The following is a 12303-nucleotide window of genomic DNA, read 5'->3' as shown; positions in this document are numbered from 1 at the left end:
AACGTTTCAACCTGTGTCTTACCTTGTTTGAAATGCCTCATTGCTGAAGATCCCAACAATATTAGCTACTGTCTCTTCCCTCTCCTGTTGGAAAGCATTAGATAATCACCAGTTTGAACAAATGTAAGCAGTCCTACCCAAAACATGATTAACCAGAAATTTCCAACTTAATCCCTGAGCAGTTTTTCTTCCATTAAAATTTTTTTTTAATTCGGTCTCCATAGAGACTGTCAAAAATTGCCAATGCCAACTATATTGCAAGTCGTTATGGCAGGATATTGGGAAAAGTTTTCAATTAGCAATAATCGCACCTGGGATAAACCTCATTGGCTACGATACTGCCACTGTGCAAAGCTTTCTTCCATTTTCTAGGGTACCAGTTTTAACCTTGCATTAAGCTTCTCAGTGTCTTTACTTGAAATCTGAACTAGACTATCACACACAGTCATTGATTTGCCTTGTACTTCACATTATGTATGTGTGTGTGTGTGTGTGTGTGTGTGTGTGTGTGTAAATCTCAACAAACAAATCTAGGTTATCAAATATAAACTGTGTGTACTCAGGTCCTTCTACAATCACCCTTATTTCTTGCTCATCTGAAAGGATCAGTAGGGCATTCCATAAAAGTTAGGCTTTGCTACCATCTTTTATTCTTGTTTTTCAGATATTTTTGGATATATTTATTTTATGGGTGCTTTGCCTGCATGTATATAAGTGCACCACATGTGTGCAATGTCCATGGAAATCAGAAGAGGGTATCAGATCCTCTGGAACTAGAGTTACAAATGGTTGTTAACCACCATATGGGCTCTGAGAACTGAACCGCAGTCCTCTGCAAGAGCAGCCAGTGCTCTTAACTGCTAAGCCAGCTCTCCAGCATTTTATCTTTTTTTTCTACATTCTTTTCTGTCTTTTTAATACTTTCAATTAATCCTTGTCTCTATCTTTAACACTCCCGTCTTTCATCTGGGCAAAATTCTCTTATCTATAGTAGTTAATATGCCTATTGACAAACAATAACACTTAACTGTTTCCCATATATGGCAACACTCCCCTTTCCCTTTGAAGTTATATATAGCCATGCAATTTGCTTTGGGCAGTGTGATGGCTAACCTTGGTTGTTAACTTGACTGGATCTAGAATTAACTGAATGAGAGACACTTTTTTGGTAGGAGTATTTGAAGTTGGAAGGCCTACCCTAAATGTCGGTGTTTCCTTCTGAAGGCGGTCCGTAGAAAAGGCCATGGCGGAAAGGAGCTTCTGCTTTTGACTTGCTTGTCTTCACTCCCACTGGTAGGTTTACCTTGTTCCTGTGGCATCAACTCACTGGAACCAACTTCAGACTCCAGTGTAGTCTGAAGACTAACAGACCTTCAGGAATCCTTCGGAGTTTAGTGCCAGACTGGGACTGAGACATCCAACCTCGTGGACTGAGCCACTACCAGATTCTCAGCCCCTCCACTGTGGTGCAGCCATTGTTGGACTACTCAGACTGTATCCGGTAAGCTAATCTAATAAGTCCCTGTATGTTATCAGTTCTGTTTCTTTAGGGAACTCTGACTAATACAGGCAGTATTAGGTGAGCAGAAGTGATGACTGATGACTGCAAGCTTTGTGGACTGAAGAGTTGGAGCCTCCATGCTCCCGGGTTTCATGAGGACTGTGGCGAACAGAGCAGGCTCTTGCTGATGTGCTTTGGACATGGAAGGCACAAGAGAAATGTATCTTCAGAGCCCTGAGTTGTTCATTCCTGTAGTACAATTCAACCTATCCTGACAACCATAGTCTCCTTAAAAGCACCCTTCTCAAGACCACACTCACATTTATCTGCTTTTACTATGCTTATTTTTAGATCAATAACTAACTTTCTTAAAAAAAAATTGTTTTCTAACTTTTTCACTTCTCTTCGATTCCTTAGCCCTATTACATGCTTTCTGACCCCATCCTTTTATCAGAGCCATTCTAAGTCAAACTACCAATGAGCTCTTAATTTCCAGATTCAGTGGACTGATTTTATTATCTTACTTGACCCTCTACAGCATCTGTGCAGCAGCCAACTTCTAGAAACTTTCCAACTTGCTGTGATACTACCTACTTCTCATTTTTTTTTTCTGTCTCTGAAGTTTTACTTGGGCTTTTTCCTACTATTTCCTGCTAAAATTACCACTTATTTAGTCATGGTTCCAAATCTACATGCAGTAAAGAAAATATTTTATAGCATTAAACTAAGACATTTTGATTATTGCCACTAAATTATAAGCCTTGCTCTGTTATACTGATTTATGCAGGAGACATTTCACTGATAAAAACCCATCTTCTCCAAACATTTCCAATTGTAAATGGGGTGGAATCCTACTTCCCTAGGGCCTATTGGAAAAACAGAAAACTGGTGTTTCATGTGTTTGCCTGAGAATGGACTTAAAAGCTAAGGCATATGTAGAAGGGTAGATTTCCTAAATTTCTTTAGTCTCTTATTTACCCCAAACACAAACTCAAACACTCAGATCATTCATTGAGTTTTCCTCCTAGGTTCTAGTTTGCTTTATGTTGTTGTGATAAAATACTGATTAAAATCAACTTGGGGAAGAGTTTATTTTTTCGTCCACATCTCAAATCATAGTCCATCATTGAAGGAAACTAAGACAGAAACTCAAGCAGGGCAGAAACTAGAGGCAGCAACTGAAGCAAAGACTATGGAGGAATACTACTTAGTAGCTTGCTTCCCTTGGCTTGCTCAGCTACCTTTCTTATACAGCCCAGGTCCACCTGCCTAGGGATGATATGACCCACAGGAGATTGGTCACTCCTGCATAAATTAAAAATTAAGACAATGCCTCACAGACATGGCCACAAGCCAATCTGATAGAGGAAATTCTTCAATTGAGATGTCTTTTTTTCCAGGTATATATATCTATATTTATCTACACACACACACACACACACACACACCACACCACATGAGTCCATATAAATAGATGAAGGTTATAACAAGAAACACAGTGCCAGGCAGGAGAAACCTCCCTTTGAGTTGTTGGTCAGGGTAGTCGCAAAATAACACAGGCTATTGCCAAAGTCCTTGATTGCCTCCCAGAATTTGAATGTAAGACTCTATTGCTGAAGATAGGCCATACTTCAGACATAGGACTTGGAGCAACTGAGCTGGAACTGATCAGGAAGCCTCTCTGAAGACTAGTTTTTATGGCATTAGAGGATATTATGCAAGCTGCCAAGGGAGAAAACCAATCAACGGTCCCACCCAGCAGTAAAGCCTAATAAAAACAACGACTGGCCCAGAAAACTATCCCTATTGGTGCAATAGTGGCACTTCTATCTTTGGGTTAATCAACAGCTGTCTAATTGGAATTAAGGTCTGCTTGATGGGAGGGACCTCAGGTGTGGTTCTGTAAACATAGCCAAATACATATGACTGGAGAGGTTTTGCCAGATCCCTACAGCAGCACTGCTGTCTAAATATTCATCCTTATATTAGCAGACAAGTGTATCTCTCACCACTCATTACAGTAGCTCCTTTATGCAACAGATAGAGACTAGCACAGAGTACCACAGCTGGTCAAATGCAGAGAATAATTGTGAGATGCTTAGCCCTAAGTGACACATTTTCAATGCAATCTTGGCACATATGATGGATACATCTTTCAACTCTGGAGATTTCCTTATGCAGCAGATGGTGATTATTGCAGAGAACCACAGTTGGTCCATGTGTAGAGAACATGAGGATGCAGCATGTTCATCCTTGAATAGGATACCTGTTTCAAACTTCTGCCTCCCAAGGGTCAGGGATCATTTAAAAATAGGCAGAAAGATTCTAAGAGCCAGAGGTGGTAGGTGGCCATAGGAAACAGGGTCCTCCAGATAGCTGGTGAGTTATTCATATGAACTCTCAGCAATGGTAACAGCATGTACAAGTCACATACAAGCTCAAACCAGAAAAAAATCTCAGCATAGACAAGGGAAAGTGGATAAAAAATACTAACCCAACCTAAGGAACTTTTGGCAACTGATGGCTTCTGGGAAGGGGAGACACAGTCTCTTTCAGGGATGGGACTGTTAGGAGGTTGACCAGGCTCCAGTGGATAGACCCACTGAGGGACATGTGAGGACACAAATCAGACTGTATTGAATTGAGTGGGGGGCAGTGGAGGGAGTTATGGATGGGGAGGGGATCTAAATACCATCAAACTATTGTATGAAGATTACAAAAATTCAATCAAAATTTAAAAAATACAGTACAACTTTTAAAAAATCCCATAATCTTTAATTTTTTTCAACTATTTAAAAATCTTAAATGTTTTTTTAAAAATCCAGTCTCATAACTATAGGTTCCTGTCAAATAAAAAGTAAGTTACATACTTTCTTATTTTAAGAGGAAAGAACCAGGGCACAGTTACAGTTAAATTAAAGCGAAACCTCAAATCCAGCAGTGTAAAAAGCTCAATGTTGGATGACTGGGACTCACTGATAATCTTTTTGGCTCCAAAAGGCTTAGGCAGTTCCACTTCTCAGGCTCTTTCATCTGCAACACATAGTCTGTTTCATAAGCTCAGGCTGGTTCTAATCCACACCTGCTGCTGTCCTTGGCAGAAGTTCCACCACCCTGGCATCTCCAATAAGCTGGAGTCTCCATCGCAACTGAGGCTGTACCTTCACCACTGGCCTTTCCTGGCCTCTTCAGTGACCCTCGCCCTGCCACATGGTGCCATGACACTTTAAATTGTGGGTTTTCCTTACAATGAGACTCTACCCTCACTTTTAGCCTTTTCTGGACCCTCTTTAGGCAGACTCCCTCCTTGCCACACAGTTCCACATCTCAGCTGCTCTCCACGTCCCCTGCATACCCTCAAACCCAGTACTAGGTGGGAGACTCTTACACATTATTTTCCAAGTTCTGATGCCAGCTTGATGTGCAGCCCTTGGGTCCCTGCCCCAATGGACCACAGCATCTGTGTGCTGACCCTGAGGAAATACTTCCTAGAAGAGTTTGCCTCAGTGACGGCTGGTTTCTTATTAATCACAGCGGATCATTCATTGTCCCCATAAATCAAAGGCTTCACTTCTACAGATTCTTAATTCAAAATAGCACATAAACCGCCTTAATATAGTATTTTAGGACCTCTCAAACTTCCCTCTGAAACTTTATAAGCCAGGTCTCCATCATCTGCATTTCTCTCTTATCTTCTAATCTCCCACCAAACAGTCAGTCCATTAAGCTCTAAGCACTCAATGGCTTTTCCTGTCTAAAGTTTCAGTTGCTTTCACAATCTTCCCCAAAAGAAGATGGTCACTTTCAGCACAGTAATGTTCCACTTTCCTTGTACCAACTTCTGTCCTTGTTCGTGTTTTATTGCTATAATAAAACACCCACCAAAAGCAATCTGGGGAGGAAAGGGTGTATTTCACTTGATAAGTCACAGTCCATTATAAAGGGAAGCCAGGTCAGGAACTCAGACAGGAACCTGAAGGCAGGAACTGAAATAGAGACTGGGAGGAATACTGCTTACTGATTTGCTTCCCCTGGCTTGCTCAGCTACCTTTTGTTTGTATGAAGTTGACAAAAACTAACCGGCTCAGATAGCATCTAGACCTCATCCACTCTTTGGGCTTAGGAAGGAGACTGAGTCATCATACATACACTTTCCTAATTAATTAATTAGTTAACTTTTATTTGTTTATTTATTTATTTATTTATTTATTTATTTATTTATTTATTTTTAGTTTTAAGACAAGGTCTCCCTATAGCCCTAGCTGGCCTGGAACTCACTATATAGACCTGGCTGGTCTCAATCCCATAGAGTCTGCCTACCTCTGCCTCCCAAGTGTTGGGATTACTTGCCTCCCCCCAGCTAATTTATTAAACTTATTTGTTATTATTTGTTTTAGGCAATTACTTGCAAACACTTCCTTTTTCTGGTAACGTTAGGCAAAAAAAAAGAAAGAGAAAACAAGACAATCAGAAGAGACCTTGTCTTTCTGCCCCCCAGAAGATGAAGAGGATATCAAGGAGGGTCACTAAAAACTTCATAAGGTTACTGTGTGAAGTAGACCTCCTATGGCAAGTTCTGGAGTCTGTATTTCTATAGGCAGAGCCCTATGATCCGGAGAGAAAAATCTAGCTTATTTTGCTTTACCTCCCTTTATCTCCCTTGGTAAAAAATCTAGCTTTACCTCTTGGTAAAGACCCCGAGTTGGGATCTGCCCTGAGGTCTGCTGCTGCCCACAGCAGAGAGATTGGTCAGGGATCACAGTGAGCATGGTGGGCCAGATGGAGAAGAGGAATGTGATTCAGGCACTTACAGCCATAGAGAACAGTGTAAGGCTATGTCAGCAGAGAGGTGATAAGCAGGCTATGACTCACCCAGAAGATGGACCAGGTAAGAAATGGATGATATAAACTGTAGATGCCAACAGAAGACATAAATATTCAGAAATCAGTAAACCCTACCTCAGAGGGAAGCTAACTGGCCCTTTGCTTCCAGGACCAAGAAGATCCAGAGAATTTCATGGAGGCATGAGGATACCCTCTTCTCTTCTACCATGGTGCCACATGAATCCTATACTCCTACACTTACAGTATCACAGGAGAGTCATGCACAGAAGAAAGCCCACATGGTTCATATTAAAGAACTGATAAATTAATGGTTGGAAACTGTTTTTTTTTTTTTTTTTTTAAGTGACACATTAGATTTAATAGTGAAGTCTGTAACAACTTCAAGCTGAGGGGGAATTTGCTTTTGAAAACATATTGCCAAAGTACCAAGAATTGGAAATTGTTTGAAATCCAATGGAACATACACAATACACACACACACACACACACACACACACACACACACACACACGTGACTTCTTAGTCTGTGTAATCCTGTTACCTGATTGCTTCCCGTCTCTAGTCACCAAAGCTATAAATCTACTCTCATAACCACCTTTGAGTTCATAGTGGCCATGGTACAGACACCAGATCTGTGTTGAGCATGGCAATTAGACACTCTTCATTCTTGAAAAGAAAAGTAAGTTGTGCCCCATGCTTTGCAGAAATGGTTGTAAGGAAAGGAGATCTTCATAAAGTCTCTGTCATGAAGAATAGAGCAAACCTGATTTTGGGAGATGCATATGCAGTAAAAGTACAAAGTCGTGGTGGAATGCAAGTCATATACACCAGCCAGAGGCAGTGGCTTCCTCTGAGAAAGATGAAGGGGAAAAGGATGGAGCTTAGCAAGCTATAACATTCTGATCTTCAATGAATAAGGGAAAATTAATATGGCACAAAATTTGCCTGTGTTGAATCCAAGTGATGGCATGGCTGTCTCTTATATTAGCTAATGCATAATTCATTATGCCAGAAGATTTCATAAATAAAAATATTAAAATCTTGATATTGAATTATTGAATAATGACAGCTTTAAAGGTGATTACCTACAATTACTGTTAAACAATGGCTTCAACACTTACACTGTTTGGCTGACAGGTACTAAATAAAAATGTGTGTTGTATGAGTAAAGAAATCAGATATTTACAGGATGGGAAGGGAAAGGGATTTAGGAAGGGGAGCTGCCTTTTCTAAGGCAATCTGTTATGTAAGCAAAAGTTTTGTTGCTATGCAGACCTGGTTTTGAAACTCAGGGCAACACTATCACTTCTGTGACCTTAGCAGGTTTCATTGAGGTATTCCTAAAGTATTCCTCACCAGAGGGGTAGAAGAAAATGGGGCTATGAGAAGTTTAAGCCTGAATTTCCTCCCTGGTTCTCATATTGAAATGGGAATACAAACTGTTCCTCATACTTTCCTCATCGGAGGCATCTAGTGGCTAAGAAGGCCATGACCCTTTAGAGAAAGAATGCTAGATTGTATTTGCACATTTATTTTAATGAAATAAAATAAAAAATTAGTTGGATAAAACTCTTAGAATACAGGGATTCAAATGATCTTGATCAATACCTTGGATTCTTGGAAATGGTCCCGGAAGGATTCTTCTAGCCACCAGTGCAGATGCTAGGCTCAAGTAGACATAGATGAGAATGTCATTACCTTTGACTTCCAGAGAGAGTTGCTTAGCTCTTACCAACTATCTGAAGTAGCTTTATCACAGACAAGTCTACACAGGGCAGGTACCACAGTATTTCAGGGTTCAAGTCACTCTTTTAAAACCTCAGGTTAGAGTAACTACCACTGTGAATTCCTGACTTGTCACAACTTCTCAGCAAAGTGCGAAGGCAATCAAAATCTGCATAGTTAAAATTTCCAAATTAAATGAAGAAAAACATCAGTCTTTAAAACTAAATTGTCTTCCCTTTCCCCACCCTCCCTTCCCTTCCTCCCTCCCTCCTACCATCCTACCCTCCCACTTTTCTTCCCAATTTCCAAAGTAGCTGGGACCATGAAACCATGCCTTGCTAAGATATTGTTTCTTTTCCATTCTAAAATTTACCAGGCAGATGATTCTTCCTTAGGTTGGCAGTTTTACTGTATCGCACAGTGCTTGACTGAGTTTTCAGTAGTCTGTGGTGTGAATGAATGATGAATGAATGAATGAATTTGGAGTCAGAGCAGAAACAATAAGGGCAAGAATATGCCAACACCAGAAAATGAGGAGAGTGAGAGAAACCCAGGCAGCTTTTTTTTTTTTTTTTTTGGCAAATGGATGCAGAAACAGAATCCTGATGCTGGACTAAGAGCCCAAATGGAACTTTTACTATATGTTTATATATCTATATCTATATATACATCTATATCTATATATCTTATCTATAGCTCAGCTATGGAAAACAGTAGGCTCTGGTATTCCAGATAATTGAAAGTATTTGGGCAAATTCTCCCTCATGAATGACTTATAGGCAATATTTACCTAGGAGTCGTCATCCATTAACCTCCTGATTATAATGGCATATGTAAAATGGTTTTGTGTGTGAAAAATACACAAAATGTCAGAAAGTTCCACAATCTTGTTTGCTGAATGCTTCTGTTGTTACATACTCCACAACTTCCAAATAGAACCCTTTGCTCCTGGAGGAACAAACAACTGGGTCAGATAATTCCAAGATAAGCAGGGACAGAATACTTGAAAAGTCCAAAAGGCTAACAGTGGTGGTGTTTAAGAATCAAAAGTATGTTTTCTTATTTTTACAAACCATAGTAATGTATTTCTTTAAATCAATATGCTACTTTAGCAATTAGAAAAATAAATATATTTGACAGTACTCCAATACAGTTCCAATCAGGGCTTCTGAATGTCCCTATCCTGGCATATTTTTTCAGATACTCCGTCTGCTTCATGGGAAAGGCCACTTGCAGATGGTGGGATAAATCTGCCTGATGAAAGAGAGGAGGACCTACTGAACTGGTTCCTCCCACCAGCTCTTCCAAGGCATTCTGTTCTGTGTGCCAAGATGTTTATTCTTGGAACTTACTTTTTTAAGGAGAGCGTTTAGCTACAGACCAAATCTAACCCCCTACAGCAAACTATGCAACACAAGCTTTACTTATGTTTGTCCATGAGCAGTTCCTCCAGTTTGTCTTCTTCCGACCCTCCTAGCAGCTCACAGCTAAAGCAGAACTAAAAAACTAAAAGCAGACAGGTGGGGAGCTTGAGCAGTTATTCAACTATCTCAGTCTCATAAAAATTCTTGAAGTAAGGAAATTCTATCAATATAATTTTATTTGTGGTGATAATAAAATTAATTGATTTTAATGTCTTTTTTTGCATTTCCAAAAGTGAGTATTATTCATACCTACCTCTACTGAGCACTCTCAAATGTGATCCTTCATGTAAATTGTGTCCATTAACTTTGTCAGGATGTCAGTGGGAATAATCATTCATGTCGGAAAAGTTCCTACCTCCGTTTCAGACAATGGGTCACAGGTTCATCCAGTTGAAACAGCCTGTGCAATTGTACTGAAATCATAACTTTTAACAAGCATCTTTTTTATAGACATAAGAAAACTTTAATGTATTGACATGAACCTGAACTGTGCCCTTGAAGTATTTTAGAAAGGCATGCCTTTGAGAATTGAAGTGCGGTGGAATCCATGGTTAACCACTTAATATGTAAATTATCTTTTGTCTTGTACCTTCTGTAATGACTGCCGACTGGTATTAATGAGCTGGTGGTACAGTAAGAAACAACGGTGCCCTTTCAAAGCCATAGGTGGTAGCTGCAAGCTGATTTATGATCTAAGGCTTATCTCTCTCCGTTATCTGCATCAGTTGACAACCTCCCTTCCCCCTCCTGTCGTTTCATATCTAATACGGAAGCTGTGGGAATAGTTTTTCTTCCACACCGACAGCACCATTTGCTTCTTTGCAAAAGCCTAGTCCCAACCCAGTGATCCAGAAGTCGAACCCAGTCATTCTGCACAATAAAGATAACAGCTCCTGGCCCAGGGTCCTATCTGGAAGCCTTCTAACCCAGTAGTAAACCGCGAGCGTCAGATTCCTCTTCATTCAGCTTTAGTCTGTGTACTTGTTCCATAGAGATAATAAACCTTGAGCAGAGATGCTCCAGTGGTCAAACAGAACGGCGTGTGATTTCCAACAGAACTGGGATTGCTGTGGCTTTTTATCCCTAACAAACAAACATTGACGCCTCCTCACATATCCATCAAGCATACCTATGACAGACTCGGGAGTCGTATTTCAGTCACAGTATCATATAGAAACTGCCCCAGGAGGAGGAGGGATGTGGAGAGGCATGTGAGTCCAGGCTTGTGCTGCACTTAGAAGGAAACATGCACGCTTTTACATCGCCTTTGTGTTTTTTCGGGAGCGAATTTTCTGAAACCTAACCCAGGGTTTGAGTCTCCTGCTCACCAAAGGCTCTGCTAATGCCCTGGGGTTCAGCTTTACTTTGGTTTCCAGTGCTTGGATTTAATCAGAATAAGGTTCAACTCAGAACCACACCTCTTAGCCCTTTGGTGATTAGCTCAGCGGGTGTCCTTGCTCAGCGGTGGGAGATAAGTCCGAGGTGCCAGAGCAGCCTATGCACCGCTCAGGCTGGCCTCCCCTCCTCCACCAACTCTCATTTAAATTCCAGAGCCATTCCATCTCTAGGATGCTACAAAGCGCTTCTATCAGTCCGCAAGTAAATAAGCCTGAAATGAAATCTTTCAGCACAGACTCAAAGTGCTTATCAGAATGCAGTTTAGGCAAATAACAATAGTGTTTCATTAAATATGCACCCCTCGAGAACCACTAATGTTCAGCTGGGGAAAAAAAAAAAAAGTGGCGCTTTCTGACAGTCCAGGCCGGTCGGTCTACTTTTATGATTACATTTAGAAGGCGTTCTGAATAAATGGAAGTGAACGTGGCTTCCGCAGGGCTAAAGCAGACTACTTTGCAAAATGTTGCCTGCGTCCCCGACCCCGGGGCAGAAGAGCTGCTCTTGCAATTTCAGGCCACCCAACTGAGGCACTCAGAATTGCTGGTTTGAGAGATCTGGAGGTGGAGAGGGGGTCTAATTACAACAAATTTCTTTGGCTACTGGTTTGACTACCTTCCTGTTTCAAGTGAGTAAAATATCAGCTAAGAACTGAGAAGAAATTAGGATGGGCAGAAATGAGAGAGAGAGGGTGTGAATGTACAATTGCCAGTTCTCCCTTTTCTGTATGCTTGTTTACTTTTTGCTTGTTTCAGTCACTTAGGTCCTAGGCATGCTGGGAGTGTCTGCTGATGGCCAATAAGCCTTGTTATCATCCCCAAAGAGCAAGGACCCAAGCTGACCCACCTCCACACACTGACTCCCAAGCTACAACTTTCATTTGTTTTATTTGTTTTGAGAATTTGAAGCTATTGTTCAATGAGACTTATGAGAAGTCATTATTTTGAGGGAGATTTTGAACTATGCCCAACACAGACAAGACCCGGCCAGCATGGAGTCACTCATACTAGGTAATGTATAATCAGACTAGGTTTCAAACTAACAAACAAACAAATGACCTAAATCAAAAGGAGGTTCACATTAACTAAAGGGACTCAGTTACTTGAGCTGGCACGACCAGGAAGCCCTCTCTGTTTTAATCCTAAAGGGCAGTAATTTTGAAATGACTGATGTACCTTTCATTCCCATTTCTGTTTTCTTTAGTTCTTTTCTCCCTGTCAAGTGTACCTCCTCTGCTCAGTCTGTAGAAGGGGGGCCTTTTCTAAATTGTTAGGCAGGATACAATCCAGGTCATGAGTTAATATTGAAAACCTAGATCAATTAAAAAAAGGAAATTTGTCAAAATCTTGTTTTCTAAAACATATATTGAACATTGAAGAACAATTTTGGATAGTTTACTACTAAACCAACTAA

The 12303-nt window shown here is 40.6% G+C and overlaps 1 non-coding gene across 1 annotated transcript; it reads right to left on the bottom strand.

The window, feature by feature from the left end:
• Nucleotides 1–215: 215 nt before the first annotated feature.
• Nucleotides 216–356, bottom strand: LOC115067199. Its single transcript, XR_003846635.1, has one exon. It is a non-coding gene; the product is annotated as a U4 spliceosomal RNA (small nuclear RNA).
• Nucleotides 357–12303: the final 11947 nt, after the last annotated feature.

This window comes from Nannospalax galili, unplaced genomic scaffold (assembly GCF_000622305.1).
Source record: "Nannospalax galili isolate Female #2095 unplaced genomic scaffold, S.galili_v1.0 scaffold324, whole genome shotgun sequence".
NCBI classification, from domain to species: Eukaryota; Metazoa; Chordata; class Mammalia; order Rodentia; family Spalacidae; genus Nannospalax; species Nannospalax galili.
This window is presented reverse-complemented; position numbering and strand designations above follow the sequence as displayed.